Below are 23360 nucleotides of genomic sequence, written 5' to 3'. Positions count from 1 at the left end.
TTTACCAGAGAGACGAGACAGTAGGTTAGTTACCAGAGAGACAAGACAGAAGGTTCGTTACCAGAGAGACGACAGAAGGTTAGTTACCAGAGAGACGACAGAAGGTTCGTTACCAGAGAGACGAGACAGAAGGTTCGTTACCAGAGAAACGAGACAGAAGGTTAGTTACCAGAGAGACGACAGAAGGTTAGTTACCAGAGAGACGACAGAAGGTTAGTTACCAGAGAGACGACAGAAGGTTAGTTACCAGAGAGACGACAGGCGGTCAGTTACCAGAGAGACGCGACAGAAGGTTAGTTACCAGAGAGACGACAGAAGGTTAGTTACCAGAGAGACGCGACAGAAGGTTAGTTACCAGAGAGACGACAGAAGGTTAGTTACCAGAGAGACGACAGAAGGTTAGTTACCAGAGAGACGACAGAAGGTTAGTTACCAGAGAGACGACAGAAGGTTAGTTACCAGAGAGACGAGACAGAAGGTTCGTTACCAGAGAGACGACAGAAGGTTAGTTACCAGAGAGACGACAGAAAGTTAGTTACCAGAGAGACGAGACAGAAGGTTCGTTACCAGAGAGACGACAGTAGGTTAGTTACCAGAGAGAGTTACCAGAGAGACGACAGACGGTTAGTTACCAGAGAGACGACAGAAGGTTAGTTACCAGACAGACGACAGATGGTTAGTTACCAGAGAGACGAGACAGAAGGTTCGTTACCAGAGAGACGACAGAAGGTTAGTTACCAGAGAGACGACAGAAGGTTAGTTACCAGAGAGACAAGACAGAAGGTTAGTTACCAGAGAGACGAGACAGAAGGTTAGTTACCAGAGAGACGCGACAGAAGGTTAGTTACCAGAGAGACGCGACAGAAGGTTCGTTACCAGAGAGACGACAGTAGGTTAGTTACCAGAGAGAGTTACCAGAGAGACGACAGACGGTTATTTACCAGAGAGACGACAGAAGGTTAGTTACCAGAGAGACGACAGAAGGTTAGTTACCAGAGAGACAACAGAAGGTTAGTTACCAGAGAGACAAGACAGAAGGTTCGTTACCAGAGAGACGACAGAAGGTTAGTTACCAGAGAGACGACAGAAGGTTAGTTACCAGAGAGACGAGACAGAAGGTTAGTTACCAGAGAGACGACAGAAGGTTAGTTACCAGAGAGACGACAGAAGGTTAGTTACCAGAGAGACGACAGAAGGTTAGTTACCAGAGAGACGCGACAGAAGGTTAGTTACCAGAGAGACGGCAGAAGGTTAGTTACCAGAGAGACGGCAGAAGGTTAGTTACCAGAGAGACGAGGCAGAAGGTTAGTTACCAGAGAGACGAGACAGAAGGTTAGTTACCAGAGAGACGAGACAGAAGGTTAGTTACCAGAGAGACGAGACAGAAGGTTAGTTACCAGAGAGACGCGACAGAAGGTTAGTTACCAGAGAGACGCGACAGAAGGTTCTTTACCAGAGAGACGACAGTAGGTTAGTTACCAGAGAGACGCGACAGAAGGTTCTTTACCAGAGAGACGACAGTAGGTTAGTTACCAGAGAGAGTTACCAGAGAGACGACAGGCGGTTATTTACCAGAGAGACGACAGAAGGTTAGTTACCAGAGAGACGACAGAAGGTTAGTTACCAGAGAGACGACAGAAAGTTAGTTCCCAGAGAGACGAGACAGACGGTTCTTTACCAGAGAGACGAGACAGTAGGTTAGTTACCAGAGAGACGACAGAAGGTTAGTTACCAGAGAGACACGACAGAAGGTTAGTTACCAGAGAGACACGACAGAAGGTTAGTTACCAGAGAGATGAGACAGAAGTTTAGTTACCAGAGAAACGAGACAGAAGGTTAGTTACCAGAGAGTCGACAGAAGGTTAGTTACCAGAGAGACGACAGAAGGTTAGTTACCAGAGAGACGACAGAAGGTTAGTTACCAGAGAGACGACAGAAGGTTAGTTACCAGAGAGACGACAGAAGGTTAGTTACCAGAGAGACGACAGAAGGTTAGTTACCAGAGAGACGACAGAAGGTTAGTTACCAGAGAGACGACAGAAGGTTAGTTACCAGAGAGACGACAGAAGGTTAGTTACCAGAGAGACGACAGAAGGTTAGTTACCAGAGAGACGACAGAAGGTTAGTTACCAGAGAGACGACAGAAGGTTAGTTACCAGAGAGACGAGACAGAAGGTTCGTTACCAGAGAGACGACAGAAGGTTAGTTACCAGAGAGACGACAGAAAGTTAGTTACCAGAGAGACGAGACAGAAGGTTCGTTACCAGAGAGACGACAGAGTTACCAGAGAGAGTTACCAGAGAGACGACAGACGGTTAGTTACCAGAGAGACGACAGACGGTTAGTTACCAGAGAGACGACAGAAGGTTAGTTACCAGACAGACGACAGATGGTTAGTTACCAGAGAGACGAGACAGAAGGTTCGTTACCAGAGAGACGACAGAAGGTTAGTTACCAGAGAGACGACAGAAGGTTAGTTACCAGAGAGACAAGACAGAAGGTTAGTTACCAGAGAGACGAGACAGAAGGTTCGTTACCAGAGAGACGACAGAGGGTTAGTTACCAGAGAGACGAGACAGAAGGTTAGTTACCAGAGAGACGAGACAGAAGGTTAGTTACCAGAGAGACGACAGAAGGTTAGTTACCAGAGAGACGAGACAGAAGGTTAGTTACCAGAGAGACGAGACAGAAGGTTAGTTACCAGAGAGACGAGACAGAAGGTTAGTTACCAGAGAGACGAGACAGAAGGTTAGTTACCAGAGAGACGAGACAGAAGGTTAGTTACCAGAGAGACGACAGAAGGTTAGTTACCAGAGAGACGACAGAAGGTTAGTTACCAGAGAGACGACAGTAGGTTAGTTACCAGAGAGAGTTACCAGAGAGACGACAGAAGGTTATTTACCAGAGAGACGACAGAAGGTTAGTTACCAGAGAGACGACAGAAGGTTAGTTACCAGAGAGACAACAGAAGGTTAGTTACCAGAGAGACAAGACAGAAGGTTAGTTACCAGAGAGACGACAGAAGGTTAGTTACCAGAGAGACGACAGAAGGTTAGTTACCAGAGAGACGAGACAGAAGGTTAGTTACCAGAGAGACGACAGAAGGTTAGTTACCAGAGAGACGACAGAAGGTTAGTTACCAGAGAGACGACAGAAGGTTAGTTACCAGAGAGACGACAGAAGGTTAGTTACCAGAGAGACGCGACAGAAGGTTAGTTACCAGAGAGACGACAGAAGGTTAGTTACCAGAGAGAGTTACCAGAGAGACGACAGACACCAGAGAGACGACAGAAGGTTAGTTACCAGAGAGACGACAGAAGGTTAGTTACCAGAGAGACGACAGAAGGTTAGTTACCAGAGAGACAAGACAGAAGGTTAGTTACCAGAGAGACGACAGAAGGTTAGTTACCAGAGAGACGAGACAGAAGGTTAGTTACCAGAGAGACGACAGAAGGTTAGTTACCAGAGAGACGACAGAAGGTTAGTTACCAGAGAGACGACAGAAGGTTAGTTACCAGAGAGACGACAGAAGGTTAGTTACCAGAGAGACGACAGAAGGTTAGTTACCAGAGAGACGACAGAAGGTTAGTTACCAGAGAGACGACAGAAAGGTTAGTTACCAGAGAGACGAGACAGAAGGTTAGTTACCAGAGAGACGACAGAAGGTTAGTTACCAGTTACCAGAGAGACGACAGAAGGTTAGTTACCAGAGAGACGACAGAAGGTTAGTTACCAGAGAGACGACAGAAGGTTAGTTACCAGAGAGACGACAGATGGTTAGTTACCAGAGAGACGAGACAGAAGGTTAGTTACCAGAGAGACGACAGAAGGTTAGTTACCAGAGAGACGACAGAAGGTTAGTTACCAGAGAGACGAGACAGAAGGTTAGTTACCAGAGAGACGACAGAAGGTTAGTTACCAGAGAGACGACAGAAGGTTAGTTACCAGAGAGACGAGACAGAAGACAGAAGTTAGTTACCAGAGAGACGACAGAAGGTTAGTTACCAGAGAGACGACAGAAGGTTAGTTACCAGAGAGACGACGACAGAAGGTTAGTTACCAGAGAGACAGACAGAAGGTTTGTTACCAGAGAGACGACAGAAGGTTAGTTACCAGAGAGACCAGAGAGACAGAAGGTTAGTTACCAGAGAGACGACAGAAGGTTAGTTACCAGAGAGACGACAGAAGGTTAGTTACCAGAGAGACGACAGAAGGTTAGTTACCAGAGAGACAAGACAGAAGGTTAGTTACCAGAGAGACGACAGAAGGTTAGTTACCAGAGAGACGAGACAGAAGGTTCGTTACCAGAGAGACGACAGAAGGTTAGTTACCAGAGAGACGACAGAAGGTTAGTTACCAGAGAGACGACAGAAGGTTAGTTACCAGAGAGACGACAGAAGGTTAGTTACCAGAGAGACAGAAGGTTAGTTACCAGAGAGACGACAGAAGGTTAGTTACCAGAGAGACGACAGAAGGTTAGTTACCAGAGAGACGAGACAGAAGGTTCGTTACCAGAGAGACGACAGAAGGTTAGTTACCAGAGAGAGTTACCAGAGAGACGACAGACGGTTAGTTACCAGAGAGACGACAGACGGTTAGTTACCAGAGAGACGACAGAAGGTTAGTTACCAGAGAGACGACAGAAGGTTAGTTACCAGAGAGACGAGACAGAAGGTTAGTTACCAGAGAGACGACAGAAGGTTAGTTACAGAAGGTTAGTTACCAGAGAGACGAGACAGAAGGTTAGTTACCAGAGAGACGAGACAGAAGGTTACCAGAGAGACGACAGAAGGTTAGTTACCAGAGAGTTACCAGAGAGACGACAGAAGGTTAGTTACCAGAGAGACGACAGAAGGTTAGTTACCAGAGAGACGACAGAATGTTAGTTACCAGAGAGACAACAGAAGGTTAGTTACCAGAGAGACAAGACAGAAGGTTAGTTACCAGAGAGACGACAGTAGGTTAGTTACCAGAGAGACGACAGAAGGTTAGTTACCAGAGAGACGACAGAAGGTTAGTTACCAGAGAGACGACAGAAGGTTAGTTACCAGAGAGACGACAGAATGTTAGTTACCAGAGAGACGACAGAAGGTTAGTTACCAGAGAGACGACAGAAGGTTAGTTACCAGAGAGACGACAGAAGGTTAGTTACCAGAGAGACGACAGACAGGTTAGTTACCAGAGAGTTACCAGAGACAGAAGGTTATTTACCAGAGAGACGACAGAAGGTTAGTTACCAGAGAGACCACAGAAGGTTAGTTACCAGAGAGACGACAGAAGGTTAGTTACCAGAGAGACAAGACAGAAGGTTCGTTACCAGAGAGACGACAGAAGGTTAGTTACCAGAGAGACGACAGAAGGTTCGTTACCAGAGAGACGACAGAAGGTTAGTTACCAGAGAGACGACAGAAGGTTAGTTACCAGAGAGACGACAGAAGGTTAGTTACCAGAGAGACGACAGAAGGTTAGTTACCAGAGAGACACAGAAGGTTAGTTACCAGAGAGACGACAGAAGGTTAGTTACCAGAGAGACGACAGAAGGTTAGTTACCAGAGAGACGAGACAGAAGGTTAGTTACCAGAGAGACGAGACAGAAGGTTAGTTACCAGAGAGACGACAGAAGGTTAGTTACCAGAGAGACACGACAGAAGGTTAGTTACCAGAGAGACACGACAGAAGGTTAGTTACCAGAGAGATGAGACAGAAGTTTAGTTACCAGAGAAACGAGACAGAAGGTTAGTTACCAGAGAGTCGACAGAAGGTTAGTTACCAGAGAGACGACAGAAGGTTAGTTACCAGAGAGACGACAGAAGGTTAGTTACCAGAGAGACGACAGAAGGTTAGTTACCAGAGAGACGACAGAAGTTAGTTACCAGAGAGACGACAGAAGGTTAGTTACCAGAGAGACGACAGAAGGTTAGTTACCAGAGAGACGACAGAAGGTTAGTTACCAGAGAGACGACAGAAGGTTAGTTACCAGAGAGACGACAGAAGGTTAGTTACCAGAGAGACGACAGAAGGTTAGTTACCAGAGAGACGACAGAAGGTTAGTTACCAGAGAGACGAGACAGAAGGTTCGTTACCAGAGAGACGACAGAAGGTTAGTTACCAGAGAGACGACAGAAAGTTAGTTACCAGAGAGACGAGACAGAAGGTTCGTTACCAGAGAGACGACAGTAGGTTAGTTACCAGAGAGAGTTACCAGAGAGACGACAGACGGTTATTTACCAGAGAGACGACAGACGGTTAGTTACCAGAGAGACGACAGAAGGTTAGTTACCAGACAGACGACAGATGGTTAGTTACCAGAGAGACGAGACAGAAGGTTAGTTACCAGAGAGACGACAGAAGGTTAGTTACCAGAGAGACGACAGAAGGTTAGTTACCAGAGAGACAAGACAGAAGGTTAGTTACCAGAGAGACGAGACAGAAGGTTAGTTACCAGAGAGACGACAGAAGGTTAGTTACCAGAGAGACGACAGAAGGTTAGTTACCAGAGAGACGAGACAGAAGGTTAGTTACCAGAGAGACGGCAGAAGGTTAGTTACCAGAGAGACGAGGCAGAAGGTTAGTTACCAGAGAGACGAGACAGAAGGTTAGTTACCAGAGAGACGAGACAGAAGGTTAGTTACCAGAGAGACGAGACAGAAGGTTAGTTACCAGAGAGACGAGACAGAAGGTTAGTTACCAGAGAGACGCGACAGAAGGTTAGTTACCAGAGAGACGCGACAGAAGGTTAGTTACCAGAGAGACGACAGTAGGTTAGTTACCAGAGAGAGTTACCAGAGAGACGACAGACGGTTATTTACCAGAGAGACGACAGAAGGTTAGTTACCAGAGAGACGACAGAAGGTTAGTTACCAGAGAGACAACAGAAGGTTAGTTACCAGAGAGACAAGACAGAAGGTTAGTTACCAGAGAGACGACAGAAGGTTAGTTACCAGAGAGACGACAGAAGGTTAGTTACCAGAGAGACGAGACAGAAGGTTAGTTACCAGAGAGACGACAGAAGGTTAGTTACCAGAGAGACGACAGAAGGTTAGTTACCAGAGAGACGACAGAAGGTTAGTTACCAGAGAGACGACAGAAGGTTAGTTACCAGAGAGACGCGACAGAAGGTTTGTTACCAGAGAGACGACAGAAGGTTAGTTACCAGAGAGAGTTACGACAGAAGGTTAGTTACCAGAGAGACGACAGAAGGTTAGTTACCAGAGAGACGACAGAAGGTTAGTTACCAGAGAGACGACAGAAGGTTAGTTACCAGAGAGACAAGACAGAAGGTTAGTTACCAGAGAGACGACAGAAGGTTAGTTACCAGAGAGACGAGACAGAAGGTTAGTTACCAGAGAGACGACAGAAGGTTAGTTACCAGAGAGACGACAGAAGGTTAGTTACCAGAGAGACGACAGAAGGTTAGTTACCAGAGAGACGACACAGAAGGTTAGTTACCAGAGAGACAGAAGGTTCGTTACAGAGAGACGACAGAAGGTTAGTTACCAGAGAGACGACAGAAGGTTAGTTACCAGAGAGACGAGACAGAAGGTTAGTTACCAGAGAGACGACAGAAGGTTAGTTACCAGAGAGTTACCAGAGAGACGACAGACGGTTAGTTACCAGAGAGACGACAGAAGGTTAGTTACCAGAGAGACGACAGAAGGTTAGTTACCAGAGAGACGACAGACGGTTAGTTACCAGAGAGACGAGACAGAAGGTTAGTTACCAGAGAGACGACAGAAGGTTAGTTACCAGAGAGACGACAGAAGGTTAGTTACCAGAGAGACGCGACAGAAGGTTAGTTACCAGAGAGACGAGACAGAAGGTTAGTTACCAGAGAGAAGACAGAAGGTTAGTTACCAGAGAGAGTTACCAGAGAGACGACAGAAGGTTAGTTACCAGAGAGACGACAGAAGGTTAGTTACCAGAGAGACGACAGAAGGTTAGTTACCAGAGAGACGCGACAGAAGGTTAGTTACCAGAGAGACGACAGAAGGTTAGTTACCAGAGAGACGACAGAAGGTTAGTTACCAGAGAGAGTTACCAGAGAGACGACAGAAGGTTATTTACCAGAGAGACGACAGAAGGTTAGTTACCAGAGAGACGACAGAAGGTTAGTTACCAGAGAGACGACAGAAGGTTAGTTACCAGAGAGACAAGACAGAAGGTTCGTTACCAGAGAGACGACAGAAGGTTAGTTACCAGAGAGACGAGACAGAAGGTTCGTTACCAGAGAGACGACAGAAGGTTAGTTACCAGAGAGACGACAGAAGGTTAGTTACCAGAGAGACGACAGAAGGTTAGTTACCAGAGAGACGACAGAAGGTTAGTTACCAGAGAGACAGAAGGTTAGTTACCAGAGAGACGACAGAAGGTTAGTTACCAGAGAGACGACAGAAAGTTAGTTACCAGAGAGACAAGACAGAAGGTTCGTTACCAGAGAGACGACAGTAGGTTAGTTACCAGAGAGACTTACCAGAGAGACGACAGACGGTTAGTTACCAGAGAGACGACAGAAGGTTAGTTACCAGACAGACGACAGATGGTTAGTTACCAGAGAGACGAGACAGAAGGTTCGTTACCAGAGAGACGACAGAAGGTTAGTTACCAGAGAGACGACAGAAGGTTAGTTACCAGAGAGACGAGACAGAAGGTTAGTTACCAGAGAGACGAGACAGAAGGTTCGTTACCAGAGAGACGACAGAAGGTTAGTTACCAGAGAGAGTTACCAGAGAGACGACAGACGGTTATTTACCAGAGAGACGACAGAAGGTTAGTTACCAGAGAGACGACAGAAGGTTAGTTACCAGAGAGACAACAGAAGGTTAGTTACCAGAGAGACAAGACAGAAGGTTCGTTACCAGAGAGACGACAGAAGGTTAGTTACCAGAGAGACGACAGAAGGTTAGTTACCAGAGAGACGAGACAGAAGGTTCGTTACCAGAGAGACGACAGAAGGTTAGTTACCAGAGAGACGACAGAAGGTTAGTTACCAGAGAGACGACAGAAGGTTAGTTACCAGAGAGACGACAGAAGGTTAGTTACCAGAGAGACGACAGAAGGTTAGTTACCAGAGAGACGACAGTAGGTTAGTTACCAGAGAGAGTTACCAGAGAGACGACAGACGGTTATTTACCAGAGAGACGACAGAAGGTTAGTTACCAGAGAGACGACAGAAGGTTAGTTACCAGAGAGACGACAGAAGGTTAGTTACCAGAGAGACAAGACAGAAGGTTCGTTACCAGAGAGACGACAGAAGGTTAGTTACCAGAGAGACGAGACAGAAGGTTAGTTACCAGAGAGACGACAGAAGGTTAGTTACCAGAGAGACGACAGAAGGTTAGTTACCAGAGAGACGACAGAAGGTTAGTTACCAGAGAGACGACAGAAGGTTAGTTACCAGAGAGACAGAAGGTTAGTTACCAGAGAGACGACAGAAGGTTAGTTACCAGAGAGACGACAGAAGGTTAGTTACCAGAGAGACGAGACAGAAGGTTAGTTACCAGAGAGACGACAGAAGGTTAGTTACCAGAGAGAGTTACCAGAGAGACGACAGAAGGTTAGTTACCAGAGAGACGACAGAAGGTTAGTTACCAGAGAGACGACAGAAGGTTAGTTACCAGAGAGAGAGACGACAGAAGGTTAGTTACCAGAGAGAGACAGAAGGTTAGTTACCAGAGAGACGACAGAAGGTTAGTTACCAGAGAGACGAGACAGAAGGTTAGTTACCAGAGAGACGAGACAGAAGGTTAGTTACCAGAGAGACGACAGAAGGTTAGTTACCAGAGAGACGAGACAGAAGGTTAGTTACCAGAGAGACGACAGAAGGTTAGTTACCAGAGAGACGACAGAAGGTTAGTTACCAGAGAGACGACAGAAGGTTAGTTACCAGAGAGACGACAGAAGGTTAGTTACCAGAGAGACGACAGAAGGTTAGTTACCAGAGAGACGACAGAAGGTTAGTTACCAGAGAGACGACAGAAGGTTAGTTACCAGAGAGACGACAGAAGGTTAGTTACCAGAGAGAGTACCAGAGAGACGACAGAAGGTTAGACCAGAGAGACGACAGAAGGTTAGTTACCAGAGAGACGACAGAAGGTTAGTTACCAGAGAGACGACAGAAGGTTAGTTACCAGAGAGACAAGACAGAAGGTTCGTTACCAGAGAGACGACAATAGGTTAGTTACCAGAGAGACGAGACAGAAGGTTCGTTACCAGAGAGACGACAGAAGGTTAGTTACCAGAGAGACGACAGAAGGTTAGTTACCAGAGAGACGACAGAAGGTTAGTTACCAGAGAGACGACAGAAGGTTAGTTACCAGAGAGACAGAAGGTTCGTTACCAGAGAGACGACAGAAGGTTAGTTACCAGAGAGATGAGACAGACGGTTAGTTACCAGAGAGACGAGACAGAAGGTTAGTTACCAGAGAGACGACAGAAGGTTAGTTACCAGAGAGAGTTACCAGAGAGACGACAGAAGGTTAGTTACCAGAGAGACGACAGAAGGTTAGTTACCAGAGAGACGACAGAAGGTTAGTTACCAGAGAGACGACAGAAGGTTAGTTACCAGAGAGACGAGACAGAAGGTTAGTTACCAGAGAGACGACAGAAGGTTAGTTACCAGAGAGACGAGACAGAAGGTTAGTTACCAGAGAGACGAGACAGAAGGTTAGTTACCAGAGAGACGACAGAAGGTTAGTTACCAGAGAGACGACAGAAGGTTAGTTACCAGAGAGACGAGACAGAAGGTTAGTTACCAGAGAGACGAGACAGAAGGTTAGTTACCAGAGAGACGAGACAGAAGGTTAGTTACCAGAGAGACGGCAGAAGGTTAGTTACCAGAGAGACGAGACAGAAGGTTAGTTACCAGAGAGACGAGACAGAAGGTTAGTTACCAGAGAGACGAGACAGAAGGTTAGTTACCAGAGAGACGAGACAGAAGGTTAGTTACCAGAGAGACGACAGAAGGTTAGTTACCAGAGAGACGACAGAAGGTTAGTTACCAGAGAGACGACAGAAGGTTAGTTACCAGAGAGAGACCAGAGAGACGACAGAAGGTTAATTACCAGAGAGACGACAGAAGGTTAGTTACCAGAGAGACGACAGAAGGTTAGTTACCAGAGAGACGACAGAAGGTTAGTTACCAGAGAGACGACAGAATGTTAGTTACCAGAGAGACGACAGAAGGTTAGTTACCAGAGAGACGACAGAAGGTTAGTTACCAGAGAGACGACAGAAGGTTAGTTACCAGAGAGACGACAGAAGGTTAGTTACCAGAGAGACGACAGAAGGTTAGTTACCAGAGAGACGAGAAGGTTAGTTACCAGAGAGACGAGACAGAAGGTTAGTTACCAGAGAGACGAGACAGAAGGTTAGTTACCAGAGAGAAGGTTAGTTACGAGACAGAAAGGTTAGTTACCAGAGAGACGACAGAATGTTAGTTACCAGAGAGACGACAGAAGGTTAGTTACCAGAGAGACGACAGAAGGTTAGTTACCAGAGAGACGACAGAAGGTTAGTTACCAGAGAGACGACAGAAGGTTAGTTACCAGAGAGACGACAGAAGGTTAGTTACCAGAGAGACGACAGAAGGTTAGTTACCAGAGAGACGAGACAGAAGGTTAGTTACCAGAGAGACGACAGAAGGTTAGTTACCAGAGAGACGACAGAAGGTTAGTTACCAGAGAGACAACAGAAGGTTAGTTACCAGAGAGACAAGACAGAAGGTTAGTTACCAGAGAGACGACAGAAGGTTAGTTACCAGAGAGACGACAGAAGGTTAGTTACCAGAGAGACGACAGAAGGTTAGTTACCAGAGAGACGACAGAAGGTTAGTTACCAGAGAGACGACAGAAGGTTAGTTACCAGAGAGACGACAGAAGGTTAGTTACCAGAGAGACGCGACAGAAGGTTAGTTACCAGAGAGACGACAGAAGGTTAGTTACCAGAGAGACGACAGAAGGTTAGTTACCAGAGAGACGAGACAGAAGGTTAGTTACCAGAGAGACGAGACAGAAGGTTAGTTACCAGAGAGACGACAGAAGGTTAGTTACCAGAGAGACGCGACAGAAGGTTCTTTACCAGAGAGACGACAGAGGTTAGTTACCAGAGAGAGTTACCAGAGAGACGACAGACGGTTATTTACCAGAGAGATCGACAGAAGGTTAGTTACCAGAGAGACGACAGAAGGTTAGTTACCAGAGAGACGACAGAAGGTTAGTTACCAGAGAGAAGACAGAGACAGACGGTTCGTTACCAGAGAGACGAGACAGTAGGTTAGTTACCAGAGAGACGACAGAAGGTTAGTTACCAGAGAGACACGACAGAAGGTTAGTTACCAGAGAGACACGACAGAAGGTTAGTTACCAGAGAGACGAGACAGAAGGTTAGTTACCAGAGAAACGAGACAGAAGGTTAGTTACCAGAGAGTCGACAGAAGGTTAGTTACCAGAGAGACGACAGAAGGTTAGTTACCAGAGAGACGACAGAAGGTTAGTTACCAGAGAGACGACAGAAGGTTAGTTACCAGAGAGACGACAGAAGGTTAGTTACCAGAGAGACGCGACAGAAGGTTAGTTACCAGAGAGACGACAGAAGGTTAGTTACCAGAGAGACGACAGAAGGTTAGTTACCAGAGAGACGACAGAAGGTTAGTTACCAGAGAGACGACAGAAGGTTAGTTACCAGAGAGACGACAGAAGGTTAGTTACCAGAGAGACGACAGAAGGTTAGTTACCAGAGAGACGCGACAGAAGGTTAGTTACCAGAGAGACGACAGATGGTTAGTTACCAGAGAGACGAGACAGAAGGTTAGTTACCAGAGAGACGAGACAGAAGGTTAGTTACCAGAGAGACGACAGAAGGTTAGTTACCAGAGAGACGAGACAGAAGGTTAGTTACCAGAGAGACGAGACAGAAGGTTAGTTACCAGAGAGACGCGACAGAAGGTTAGTTACCAGAGAGACGCGACAGAAGGTTCGTTACCAGAGAGACGACAGTAGGTTAGTTACCAGAGAGACCAGAGAGACGACAGAAGGTTAGTTACCAGAGAGACGACAGAAGGTTAGTTACCAGAGAGACGACAGAAGGTTAGTTACCAGAGAGACGACAGAAGGTTAGTTACCAGAGAGACGAGACAGAAGGTTCGTTACCAGAGAGACACAGAAGGTTAGTTACCAGAGAGACGACAGAAGGTTAGTTACCAGAGAGACGAGACAGAAGGTTAGTTACCAGAGAGACGCGACAGAAGGTTAGTTACCAGAGAGACGCAGAAGGTTAGTTACCAGAGAGACGACAGAAGGTTAGTTACCAGAGAGACGAGACAGAAGGTTAGTTACCAGAGAGACGACAGAAGGTTAGTTACCAGAGAGACGACAGAAGGTTAGTTACCAGAGAGACGACAGAAGGTTAGTTACCAGAGAGACGACAGAAGGTTAGTTACAGAGAGACAGAAGGTTAGTTACCAGAGAGACGACAGAAGGTTAGTTACCAGAGAGACGACAGAAGGTTAGTTACCAGAGAGACGAGACAGAAGGTTAGTTACCAGAGAGACGACAGAAGGTTAGTTACCAGAGAGACAGAAGGTTAGTTACCAGAGAGACGACAGAAGGTTAGTTACCAGAGAGACCAGAGAGACAGAGAGGTTAGTTACCAGAGAGACGACAGAAGGTTAGTTACCAGAGAGACGACAGAAGGTTAGTTACCAGACAGACGACAGATGGTTAGTTACCAGAGAGACGAGACAGAAGGTTAGTTACCAGAGAGACGACAGAAGGTTAGTTACCAGAGAGACGACAGAAGGTTAGTTACCAGAGAGACGACAGAAGGTTAGTTACCAGAGAGACGAGACAGAAGGTTAGTTACCAGAGAGACGACAGAAGGTTAGTTACCAGAGAGACGAGACAGAAGGTTAGTTACCAGAGAGACGACAGAAGGTTAGTTACCAGAGAGACGAGACAGAAGGTTAGTTACCAGAGAGACGACAGAAGGTTAGTTACCAGAGAGACGACAGAAGGTTAGTTACCAGAGAGACGACAGAAGGTTAGTTACCAGAGAGACGACAGAAGGTTAGTTACCAGAGAGACGAGACAGAAGGTTCGTTACCAGAGAGACGACAGTAGGTTAGTTACCAGAGAGAGTTACCAGAGAGACGACAGACGGTTATTTACCAGAGAGACGACAGAAGGTTAGTTACCAGAGAGACGACAAAAGGTTAGTTACCAGAGAGACAACAGAAGGTTAGTTACCAGAGAGACAAGACAGAAGGTTCGTTACCAGAGAGACGACAGAAGGTTAGTTACCAGAGAGACGAGACAGAAGGTTAGTTACCAGAGAGACGACAGAAGGTTAGTTACCAGAGAGACGACAGAAGGTTAGTTACCAGAGAGACGACAGAAGGTTAGTTACCAGAGAGACGACAGAAGGTTAGTTACCAGAGAGACAGAAGAAGTTAGTTACCAGAGAGACGACAGAAGGTTAGTTACCAGAGAGACGACAGAAGGTTAGTTACCAGAGAGACGAGACAGAAGGTTAGTTACCAGAGAGACGACAGTTTAGTTACCAGAGAGACGACAGAAGGTTATTTACCAGAGAGACGACAGAAGGTTAGTTACCAGAGAGACGACAGAAGGTTAGTTACCAGAGAGACGACAGATAGTTAGTTCCCAGAGAGACGAGACAGACGGTTCGTTACCAGAGAGACGAGACAGTAGGTTAGTTACCAGAGAGACGCGACAGAAGGTTAGTTACCAGAGAGATGAGACAGAAGTTTAGTTACCAGAGAAACGAGACAGAAGGTTAGTTACCAGAGAGACGACAGAAGGTTAGTTACCAGAGAGACGACAGAAGGTTAGTTACCAGAGAAACGAGACAGAAGGTTAGTTACCAGAGAGACGACAGAAGGTTAGTTACCAGAGAGACGACAGAAGGTTAGTTACCAGAGAGACGACAGAAGGTTAGTTACCAGAGAGACGACAGAAGGTTAGTTACCAGAGAGACGACAGAAGGTTAGTTACCAGAGAGACGAGACAGAAGGTTAGTTACCAGAGAGACGACAGAAGGTTAGTTACCAGAGAGACGAGACAGAAGGTTAGTTACCAGAGAGACGACAGAAGGTTAGTTACCAGAGAGACGAGACAGAAGGTTAGTTACCAGAGAGACGAGACAGTAGGTTAGTTACCAGAGAGACGCGACAGAAGGTTAGTTACCAGAGAGACGCGACAGAAGGTTAGTTACCAGAGAGACGACAGTAGGTTAGTTACCAGAGAGAGTTACCAGAGAGACGACAGACGGTTAGACCAGAGAGACGACAGAAGGTTAGTTACCAGAGAGACGACAGAAGGTTAGTTACCAGAGAGACGAGACAGAAGGTTAGTTACCAGAGAGACAAGACAGAAGGTTAGTTACCAGAGAGACGACAGAAGGTTAGTTACCAGAGAGACGAGACAGAAGGTTAGTTACCAGAGAGACGACAGAAGGTTAGTTACCAGAGAGACGACAGAAGGTTAGTTACCAGAGAGACGACAGAAGGTTAGTTACCAGAGAGACGACAGAAGGTTAGTTACCAGAGAGACGACAGAAGGTTAGTTACCAGAGAGACGAGACAGAAGGTTAGTTACCAGAGAGACGACAGAAGGTTAGTTACCAGAGAGACGACAGAAGGTTAGTTACCAGAGAGACGACAGAAGGTTAGTTACCAGAGAGACGACAGAAGGTTAGTTACCAGAGAGACGACAGAAGGTTAGTTACCAGAGAGACGACAGAAGGTTAGTTACCAGAGAGACGAGACAGAAGGTTAGTTACCAGAGAGACGAGACAGAAGGTTAGTTACCAGAGAGACGACAGAAGGTTAGTTACCAGAGAGACGAGACAGAAGGTTAGTTACCAGAGAGACGAGACAGAAGGTTAGTTACCAGAGAGACGACAGAAGGTTAGTTACCAGAGAGACAAGACAGAAGGTTAGTTACCAGAGAGACGGCAGAAGGTTAGTTACCAGAGAGACCAGAGAGACACAGAAGGTTAGTTACCAGAGAGACGACAGAAGGTTAGTTACCAGAGAGACGACAGAAGGTTAGTTACCAGAGAGACAACAGAAGGTTAGTTACCAGAGAGACAAGACAGAAGGTTCGTTACCAGAGAGACGACAGAAGGTTAGTTACCAGAGAGACGACAGAAGGTTAGTTACCAGAGAGACGAGACAGAAGGTTAGTTACCAGAGAGACGACAGAAGGTTAGTTACCAGAGAGACGACAGAAGGTTAGTTACCAGAGAGACGACAGAAGGTTAGTTACCAGAGAGACGACAGAAGGTTAGTTACCAGAGAGACGACAGAAGGTTAGTTACCAGAGAGACGAGACAGAAGGTTAGTTACCAGAGAGACGAGACAGAAGGTTAGTTACCAGAGAGACGAGACAGAAGGTTAGTTACCAGAGAGACGCGACAGAAGGTTAGTTACCAGAGAGACGCGACAGAAGGTTCTTTACCAGAGAGACGACAGTAGGTTAGTTACCAGAGAGAGTTACCAGAGAGACGACAGACGGTTATTTACCAGAGAGACGACAGAAGGTTAGTTACCAGAGAGACGACAGAAGGTTAGTTACCAGAGAGACGACAGAAAGTTAGTTCCCAGAGAGACGAGACAGACGGTTCGTTACCAGAGAGACGAGACAGAAGGTTAGTTACCAGAGAGACGACAGAAGGTTAGTTACCAGAGAGACACGACAGAAGGTTAGTTACCAGAGAGACACGACAGAAGGTTAGTTACCAGAGAGACGACAGAAGGTTAGTTACCAGAGAGACGAGACAGAAGGTTAGTTACCAGAGAGACGACAGAAGGTTAGTTACCAGAGAGACGACAGAAGGTTAGTTACCAGAGAGACGACAGAAGGTTAGTTACCAGAGAGACGACAGAAGGTTAGTTACCAGAGAGACGACAGAAGGTTAGTTACCAGAGAGACGACAGAAGGTTAGTTACCAGAGAGACGACAGAAGGTTAGTTACCAGAGAGACGCGACAGAAGGTTAGTTACCAGAGAGACGACAGAAGGTTAGTTACCAGAGAGACGACAGAAGGTTAGTTACCAGAGAGACGACAGAAGGTTAGTTACCAGAGAGACGACAGAAGGTTAGTTACCAGAGAGACGCGACAGAAGGTTAGTTACCAGAGAGACGACAGACGGTTAGTTACCAGAGAGACAACAGAAGCTAAGTTACCAGAGAGACAACAGAAGCTAAGTTACCAGAGAGACGACAGAAGGTTAGTTACCAGAGAGACGACAGAAGGTTAGTTACCAGAGAGACGACAGAAGGTTAGTTACCAGAGAGACGACAGAAGGTTAGTTACCAGAGAGACGCGACAGAAGGTTAGTTACCAGAGAGACGACAGAAGGTTAGTTACCAGAGAGAGTTACCAGAGAGACGACAGAAGGTTAGAGAGACGACAGAAGGTTACCAGAGAGACGACAGAAGGTTAGTTACCAGAGAGACGACAGAAGGTTAGTTACCAGAGAGACAAGACAGAAGGTTAGTTACCAGAGAGACGACAGAAGGTTAGTTACCAGAGAGACGACAGAAGGTTAGTTACCAGAGAGACGAGACAGAAGGTTAGTTACCAGAGAGACGCGACAGGTTAGTTACCAGAGAGACGACAGAAGGTTAGTTACCAGAGAGACGAGACAGAAGGTTAGTTACCAGAGAGACGCGACAGAAGGTTAGTTACCAGAGAGACGACAGAAGGTTAGTTACCAGAGAGTTACCAGACAGACGACAGAAGGTTATTTACCAGAGAGACGACAGAAGGTTAGTTACCAGAGAGACGACAGAAGGTTAGTTACCAGAGAGACGACAGAAGGTTAGTTACCAGAGAGACAAGACAGAAGGTTAGTTACCAGAGAGACGACAGAAGGTTAGTTACCAGAGAGACGACAGAAGGTTAGTTACCAGAGAGACGAGACAGAAGGTTCATTACCAGAGAGACGACAGAAGGTTAGTTACCAGAGAGACGAGAAGGTTAGTTACCAGAGAGACGACAGAAGGTTAGTTACCAGAGAGACGACAGAAGGTTAGTTACCAGAGAGACGAGACAGAAGGTTAGTTACCAGAGAGACGACAGAAGGTTAGTTACCAGAGAGACGACAGAAGGTTAGTTACCAGAGAGACGAGACAGAAGGTTAGTTACCAGAGAGACGACAGAAGGTTAGTTACCAGAGAGACGACAGAAGGTTAGTTACCAGAGAGACGAGACAGAAGGTTAGTTACCAGAGAGACGAGACAGAAGGTTAGTTACCAGAGAGACGACAGAAGGTTAGTTACCAGAGAGAGTTACCAGACAGACGACAGAAGGTTAGTTACCAGAGAGACGACAGAAGGTTAGTTACCAGAGAGACGACAGAAGGTTAGTTACCAGAGAGACGACAGAAGGTTAGTTACCAGAGAGACGACAGAAGGTTAGTTACCAGAGAGACGACAGAAGGTTAGTTACCAGAGAGACGACAGAAGGTTAGTTACCAGAGAGACGAGACAGAAGGTTCGTTACCAGAGAGACGACAGAAGGTTAGTTACCAGAGAGACGACAGAAGGTTAGTTACCAGAGAGACGACAGAAGGTTAGTTACCAGAGAGAGACGACAGAAGGTTAGTTACCAGAGAGACGAGACAGAAGGTTAGTTACCAGAGAGACGACAGAAGGTTAGTTACCAGAGAGACGACAGAAGGTTAGTTACCAGAGAGACGAGACAGAAGGTTCGTTACCAGAGAGACGACAGAAGGTTAGTTACCAGAGAGACGACAGAAGGTTAGTTACCAGAGAGACGACAGAAGGTTAGTTACCAGAGAGACGAGACAGAAGGTTAGTTACCAGAGAGACGACAGAAGGTTAGTTACCAGAGAGACGACAGAAGGTTAGTTACCAGAGAGACGACAGAAGGTTAGTTACCAGAGAGACGAGACAGAAGGTTAGTTACCAGAGAGACGAGACAGAAGGTTAGTTACCAGAGAGACGACAGAAGGTTAGTTACCAGAGAGACGAGACAGAAGGTTAGTTACCAGAGAGACGAGACAGAAGGTTAGTTACCAGAGAGACGAGACAGAAGGTTAGTTACCAGAGAGACGACAGAAGGTTAGTTACCAGAGAGACGAGACAGAAGGTTAGTTACCAGAGAGACGAGACAGAAGGTTAGTTACCAGAGAGACGAGACAGAAGGTTAGTTACCAGAGAGACACGACAGAAGGTTAGTTACCAGAGAGACGCGACAGAAGGTTTGTTACCAGAGAGACGACAGAGGTTAGTTACCAGAGACAGAAGGTTAGTTACCAGAGAGACAGAAGGTTAGTTACCAGAGAGACGACAGAAGGTTAGTTACCAGAGAGACGACAGAAGGTTAGTTACCAGAGAGACAAGACAGAAGGTTAGAGAGACGACAGAAGGTTAGTTACCAGAGAGACGACAGAAGGTTAGTTACCAGAGAGACGACAGAAGGTTAGTTACCAGAGAGACGACAGAAGGTTAGTTACCAGAGAGACGACAGAAGGTTAGTTACCAGAGAGACGAGACAGAAGGTTAGTTACCAGAGAGACGACAGAAGGTTAGTTACCAGAGAGACGACAGAAGGTTAGTTACCAGAGAGACGACAGAAGGTTAGTTACCAGAGAGACGAGGCAGAAGGTTAGTTACCAGAGACGAGGCAGAAGGTTAGTTACCAGAGAGACGAGACAGAAGGTTAGTTACCAGAGAGACGAGACAGAAGGTTAGTTACCAGAGAGACGCGACAGAAGGTTCGTTACCAGAGAGACGCGACAGAAGGTTAGTTACCAGAGAGACGCGACAGAAGGTTCGTTACCAGAGAGACGACAGTAGGTTAGTTACCAGAGAGAGTTACCAGAGAGACGACAGACGGTTATTTACCAGAGAGACGACAGAAGGTTAGTTACCAGAGAGACGACAGAAGGTTAGTTACCAGAGAGACAACAGAAGGTTAGTTACCAGAGAGACAAGACAGAAGGTTCGTTACCAGAGAGACGACAGAAGGTTAGTTACCAGAGAGACGACAGAAGGTTAGTTACCAGAGAGACGAGACAGAAGGTTAGTTACCAGAGAGACGACAGAAGGTTAGTTACCAGAGAGACGACAGAAGGTTAGTTACCAGAGAGACGACAGAAGGTTAGTTACCAGAGAGACGCGACAGAAGGTTAGTTACCAGAGAGACGACAGAAGGTTAGTTACCAGAGAGACGAGGCAGAAGGTTAGTTACCAGAGAGACGAGGCAGAAGGTTAGTTACCAGAGAGACAGAAGGTTAGTTACCAGAGAGACGAGACAGAAGGTTAGTTACCAGAGAGACGAGACAGAAGGTTAGTTACCAGAGAGACGACAGAAGGTTAGTTACCAGAGAGACGACAGAAGGTTAGTTACCAGAGAGACGACAGAAGGTTAGTTACCAGAGAGACGACAGAAGGTTAGTTACCAGAGAGACGACAGAAGGTTAGTTACCAGAGAGACGCGACAGAAGGTTAGTTACCAGAGAGACGACAGAAGGTTAGTTACCAGAGAGACGACAGAAGGTTAGTTACCAGAGAGACGACAGAAGGTTAGTTACCAGAGAGACGACAGAAGGTTAGTTACCAGAGAGACGACAGAAGGTTAGTTACCAGAGAGACGACAGAAGGTTAGTTACCAGAGAGACGACAGAAGGTTAGTTACCAGAGAGACGAGACAGAAGGTTAGTTACCAGAGAGACGAGACAGAAGGTTAGTTACCAGAGAGACGACAGAAGGTTAGTTACCAGAGAGAGTTACCAGAGAGACGACAGAAGGTTAGTTACCAGAGAGACGAGACAGAAGGTTAGTTACCAGAGAGACGACAGAAGGTTAGTTACCAGAGAGACGAGACAGAAGGTTAGTTACCAGAGAGACGAGACAGAAGGTTAGTTACCAGAGAGACGAGACAGAAGGTTAGTTACCAGAGAGACGACAGAAGGTTAGTTACCAGAGAGACGCGACAGAAGGTTAGTTACCAGAGAGACGACAGTAGGTTAGTTACCAGAGAGAGTTACCAGAGAGACGACAGAAGGTTAGTTACCAGAGAGACGACAGAAGGTTAGTTACCAGAGAGACGACAGAAGGTTAGTTACCAGAGAGACAAGACAGAAGGTTCGTTACCAGAGAGACGACAGAAGGTTAGTTACCAGAGAGACGACAGAAGGTTAGTTACCAGAGAGACGACAGAAGGTTAGTTACCAGAGAGACGAGACAGAAGGTTAGTTACCAGAGAGACGACAGAAGGTTAGTTACCAGAGAGACGACAGAAGGTTAGTTACCAGAGAGACGACAGAAGGTTAGTTACCAGAGAGACGACAGAAGGTTAGTTACCAGAGAGACGACAGAAGGTTAGTTACCAGAGAGACGAGGCAGAAGGTTAGTTACCAGAGAGACGAGACAGAAGGTTAGTTACCAGAGAGACGAGACAGAAGGTTAGTTACCAGAGAGACGAGACAGAAGGTTAGTTACCAGAGAGACGAGACAGAAGGTTAGTTACCAGAGAGACGACAGAAGGTTAGTTACCAGAGAGACGCGACAGAAGGTTCGTTACCAGAGAGACGACAGTAGGTTAGTTACCAGAGAGTTACCAGAGAGACGACAGACGGTTATTTACCAGAGAGACGACAGAAGGTTAGTTACCAGAGAGACGACAGAAGGTTAGTTACCAGAGAGACAACAGAAGGTTAGTTACCAGAGAGACAAGACAGAAGGTTCGTTACCAGAGAGACGACAGAAGGTTAGTTACCAGAGAGACGACAGAAGGTTAGTTACCAGAGAGACGAGACAGAAGGTTAGTTACCAGAGAGACGACAGAAGGTTAGTTACCAGAGAGACGACAGAAGGTTAGTTACCAGAGAGACGACAGAAGGTTAGTTACCAGAGAGACGACAGAAGGTTAGTTACCAGAGAGACGGCAGAAGGTTAGTTACCAGAGAGACGACAGAAGGTTAGTTACCAGAGAGACGAGACAGAAGGTTAGTTACCAGAGAGACGACAGAAGGTTAGTTACCAGAGAGACGAGACAGAAGGTTAGTTACCAGAGAGACGAGACAGAAGGTTAGTTACCAGAGAGACGACAGAAGGTTAGTTACCAGAGAGACGACAGAAGGTTAGTTACCAGAGAGACGACAGAAGGTTAGTTACCAGAGAGACGACAGAAGGTTAGTTACCAGAGAGACGACAGAAGGTTAGTTACCAGAGAGACGACAGAAGGTTAGTTACCAGAGAGACGAAAGAAGGTTAGTTACCAGAGAGACGACAGAAGGTTAGTTACCAGAGAGACGACAGAAGGTTAGTTACCAGAGAGACGACAGAAGGTTAGTTACCAGAGAGACGACAGAAGGTTAGTTACCAGAGAGACGACAGAAGGTTAGTTACCAGAGAGACGACAGAAGGTTAGTTACCAGAGAGACGACAGAAGGTTAGTTACCAGAGAGACGACAGAAGGTTAGTTACCAGAGAGACGAGACAGAAGGTTAGTTACCAGAGAGACGAGACAGAAGGTTAGTTACCAGAGAGACGAGACAGAAGGTTAGTTACCAGAGAGACGAGACAGAAGGTTAGTTACCAGAGAGACGCGACAGAAGGTTAGTTACCAGAGAGACGACAGAAGGTTAGTTACCAGAGAGGACAGAAGGTTAGTTACCAGAGAGACCAGAGAGACGACAGAAGGTTAGTTACCAGAGAGACGACAGAAGGTTAGTTACCAGAGAGACGACAGAAGGTTAGTTACCAGAGAGACGACAGAAGGTTAGTTACCAGAGAGACGACAGAAGGTTAGTTACCAGAGAGACGACAGAAGGTTAGTTACCAGAGAGACGACAGAAGGTTAGTTACCAGAGAGACGACAGAAGGTTAGTTACCAGAGAGACGAGACAGAAGGTTAGTTACCAGAGAGACGAGACAGAAGGTTAGTTACCAGAGAGACGACAGAAGGTTAGTTACCAGAGAGACGACAGAAGGTTAGTTACCAGAGAGACAACAGAAGGTTAGTTACCAGAGAGACAAGACAGAAGGTTAGTTACCAGAGAGACGACAGAAGGTTAGTTACCAGAGAGACGACAGAAGGTTAGTTACCAGAGAGACGAGACAGAAGGTTCGTTACCAGAGAGACGACAGAAGGTTAGTTACCAGAGAGACGACAGAAGGTTAGTTACCAGAGAGACGACAGAAGGTTAGTTACCAGAGAGACGCGACAGAAGGTTAGTTACCAGAGAGACGACAGAAGGTTAGTTACCAGAGAGACGACAGAAGGTTAGTTACCAGAGAGACGAGACAGAAGGTTAGTTACCAGAGAGACGAGACAGAAGGTTAGTTACCAGAGAGACGCGACAGAAG

At 46.4% G+C, this 23360-nt stretch overlaps 1 long non-coding RNA gene across 3 annotated transcripts in view; it reads left to right on the top strand.

Annotated features, from left to right (window-relative positions):
- The first annotated feature begins 12923 nt into the window (after positions 1-12923).
- LOC127925084 (uncharacterized) overlaps positions 12924-23360 on the top strand; it is a 34668-nt gene continuing 24231 nt past the window's right edge. The window contains exons 1-2 of one of the 3 annotated variants that reach the window (XR_008119696.1): positions 12924-12969; positions 19763-19818. This is a non-coding gene — a long non-coding RNA (uncharacterized LOC127925084). Of the gene's footprint in view, positions 12970-19729; positions 19819-23360 lie in introns of those variants that run through there. The other 2 variants (XR_008119698.1, XR_008119695.1) reach the window with 2 other exon arrangements.

Source organism: Oncorhynchus keta, unplaced genomic scaffold, assembly GCF_023373465.1.
Source record: "Oncorhynchus keta strain PuntledgeMale-10-30-2019 unplaced genomic scaffold, Oket_V2 Un_contig_5040_pilon_pilon, whole genome shotgun sequence".
Classification (NCBI taxonomy): Eukaryota; Metazoa; Chordata; class Actinopteri; order Salmoniformes; family Salmonidae; genus Oncorhynchus; species Oncorhynchus keta.
This window is presented reverse-complemented; position numbering and strand designations above follow the sequence as displayed.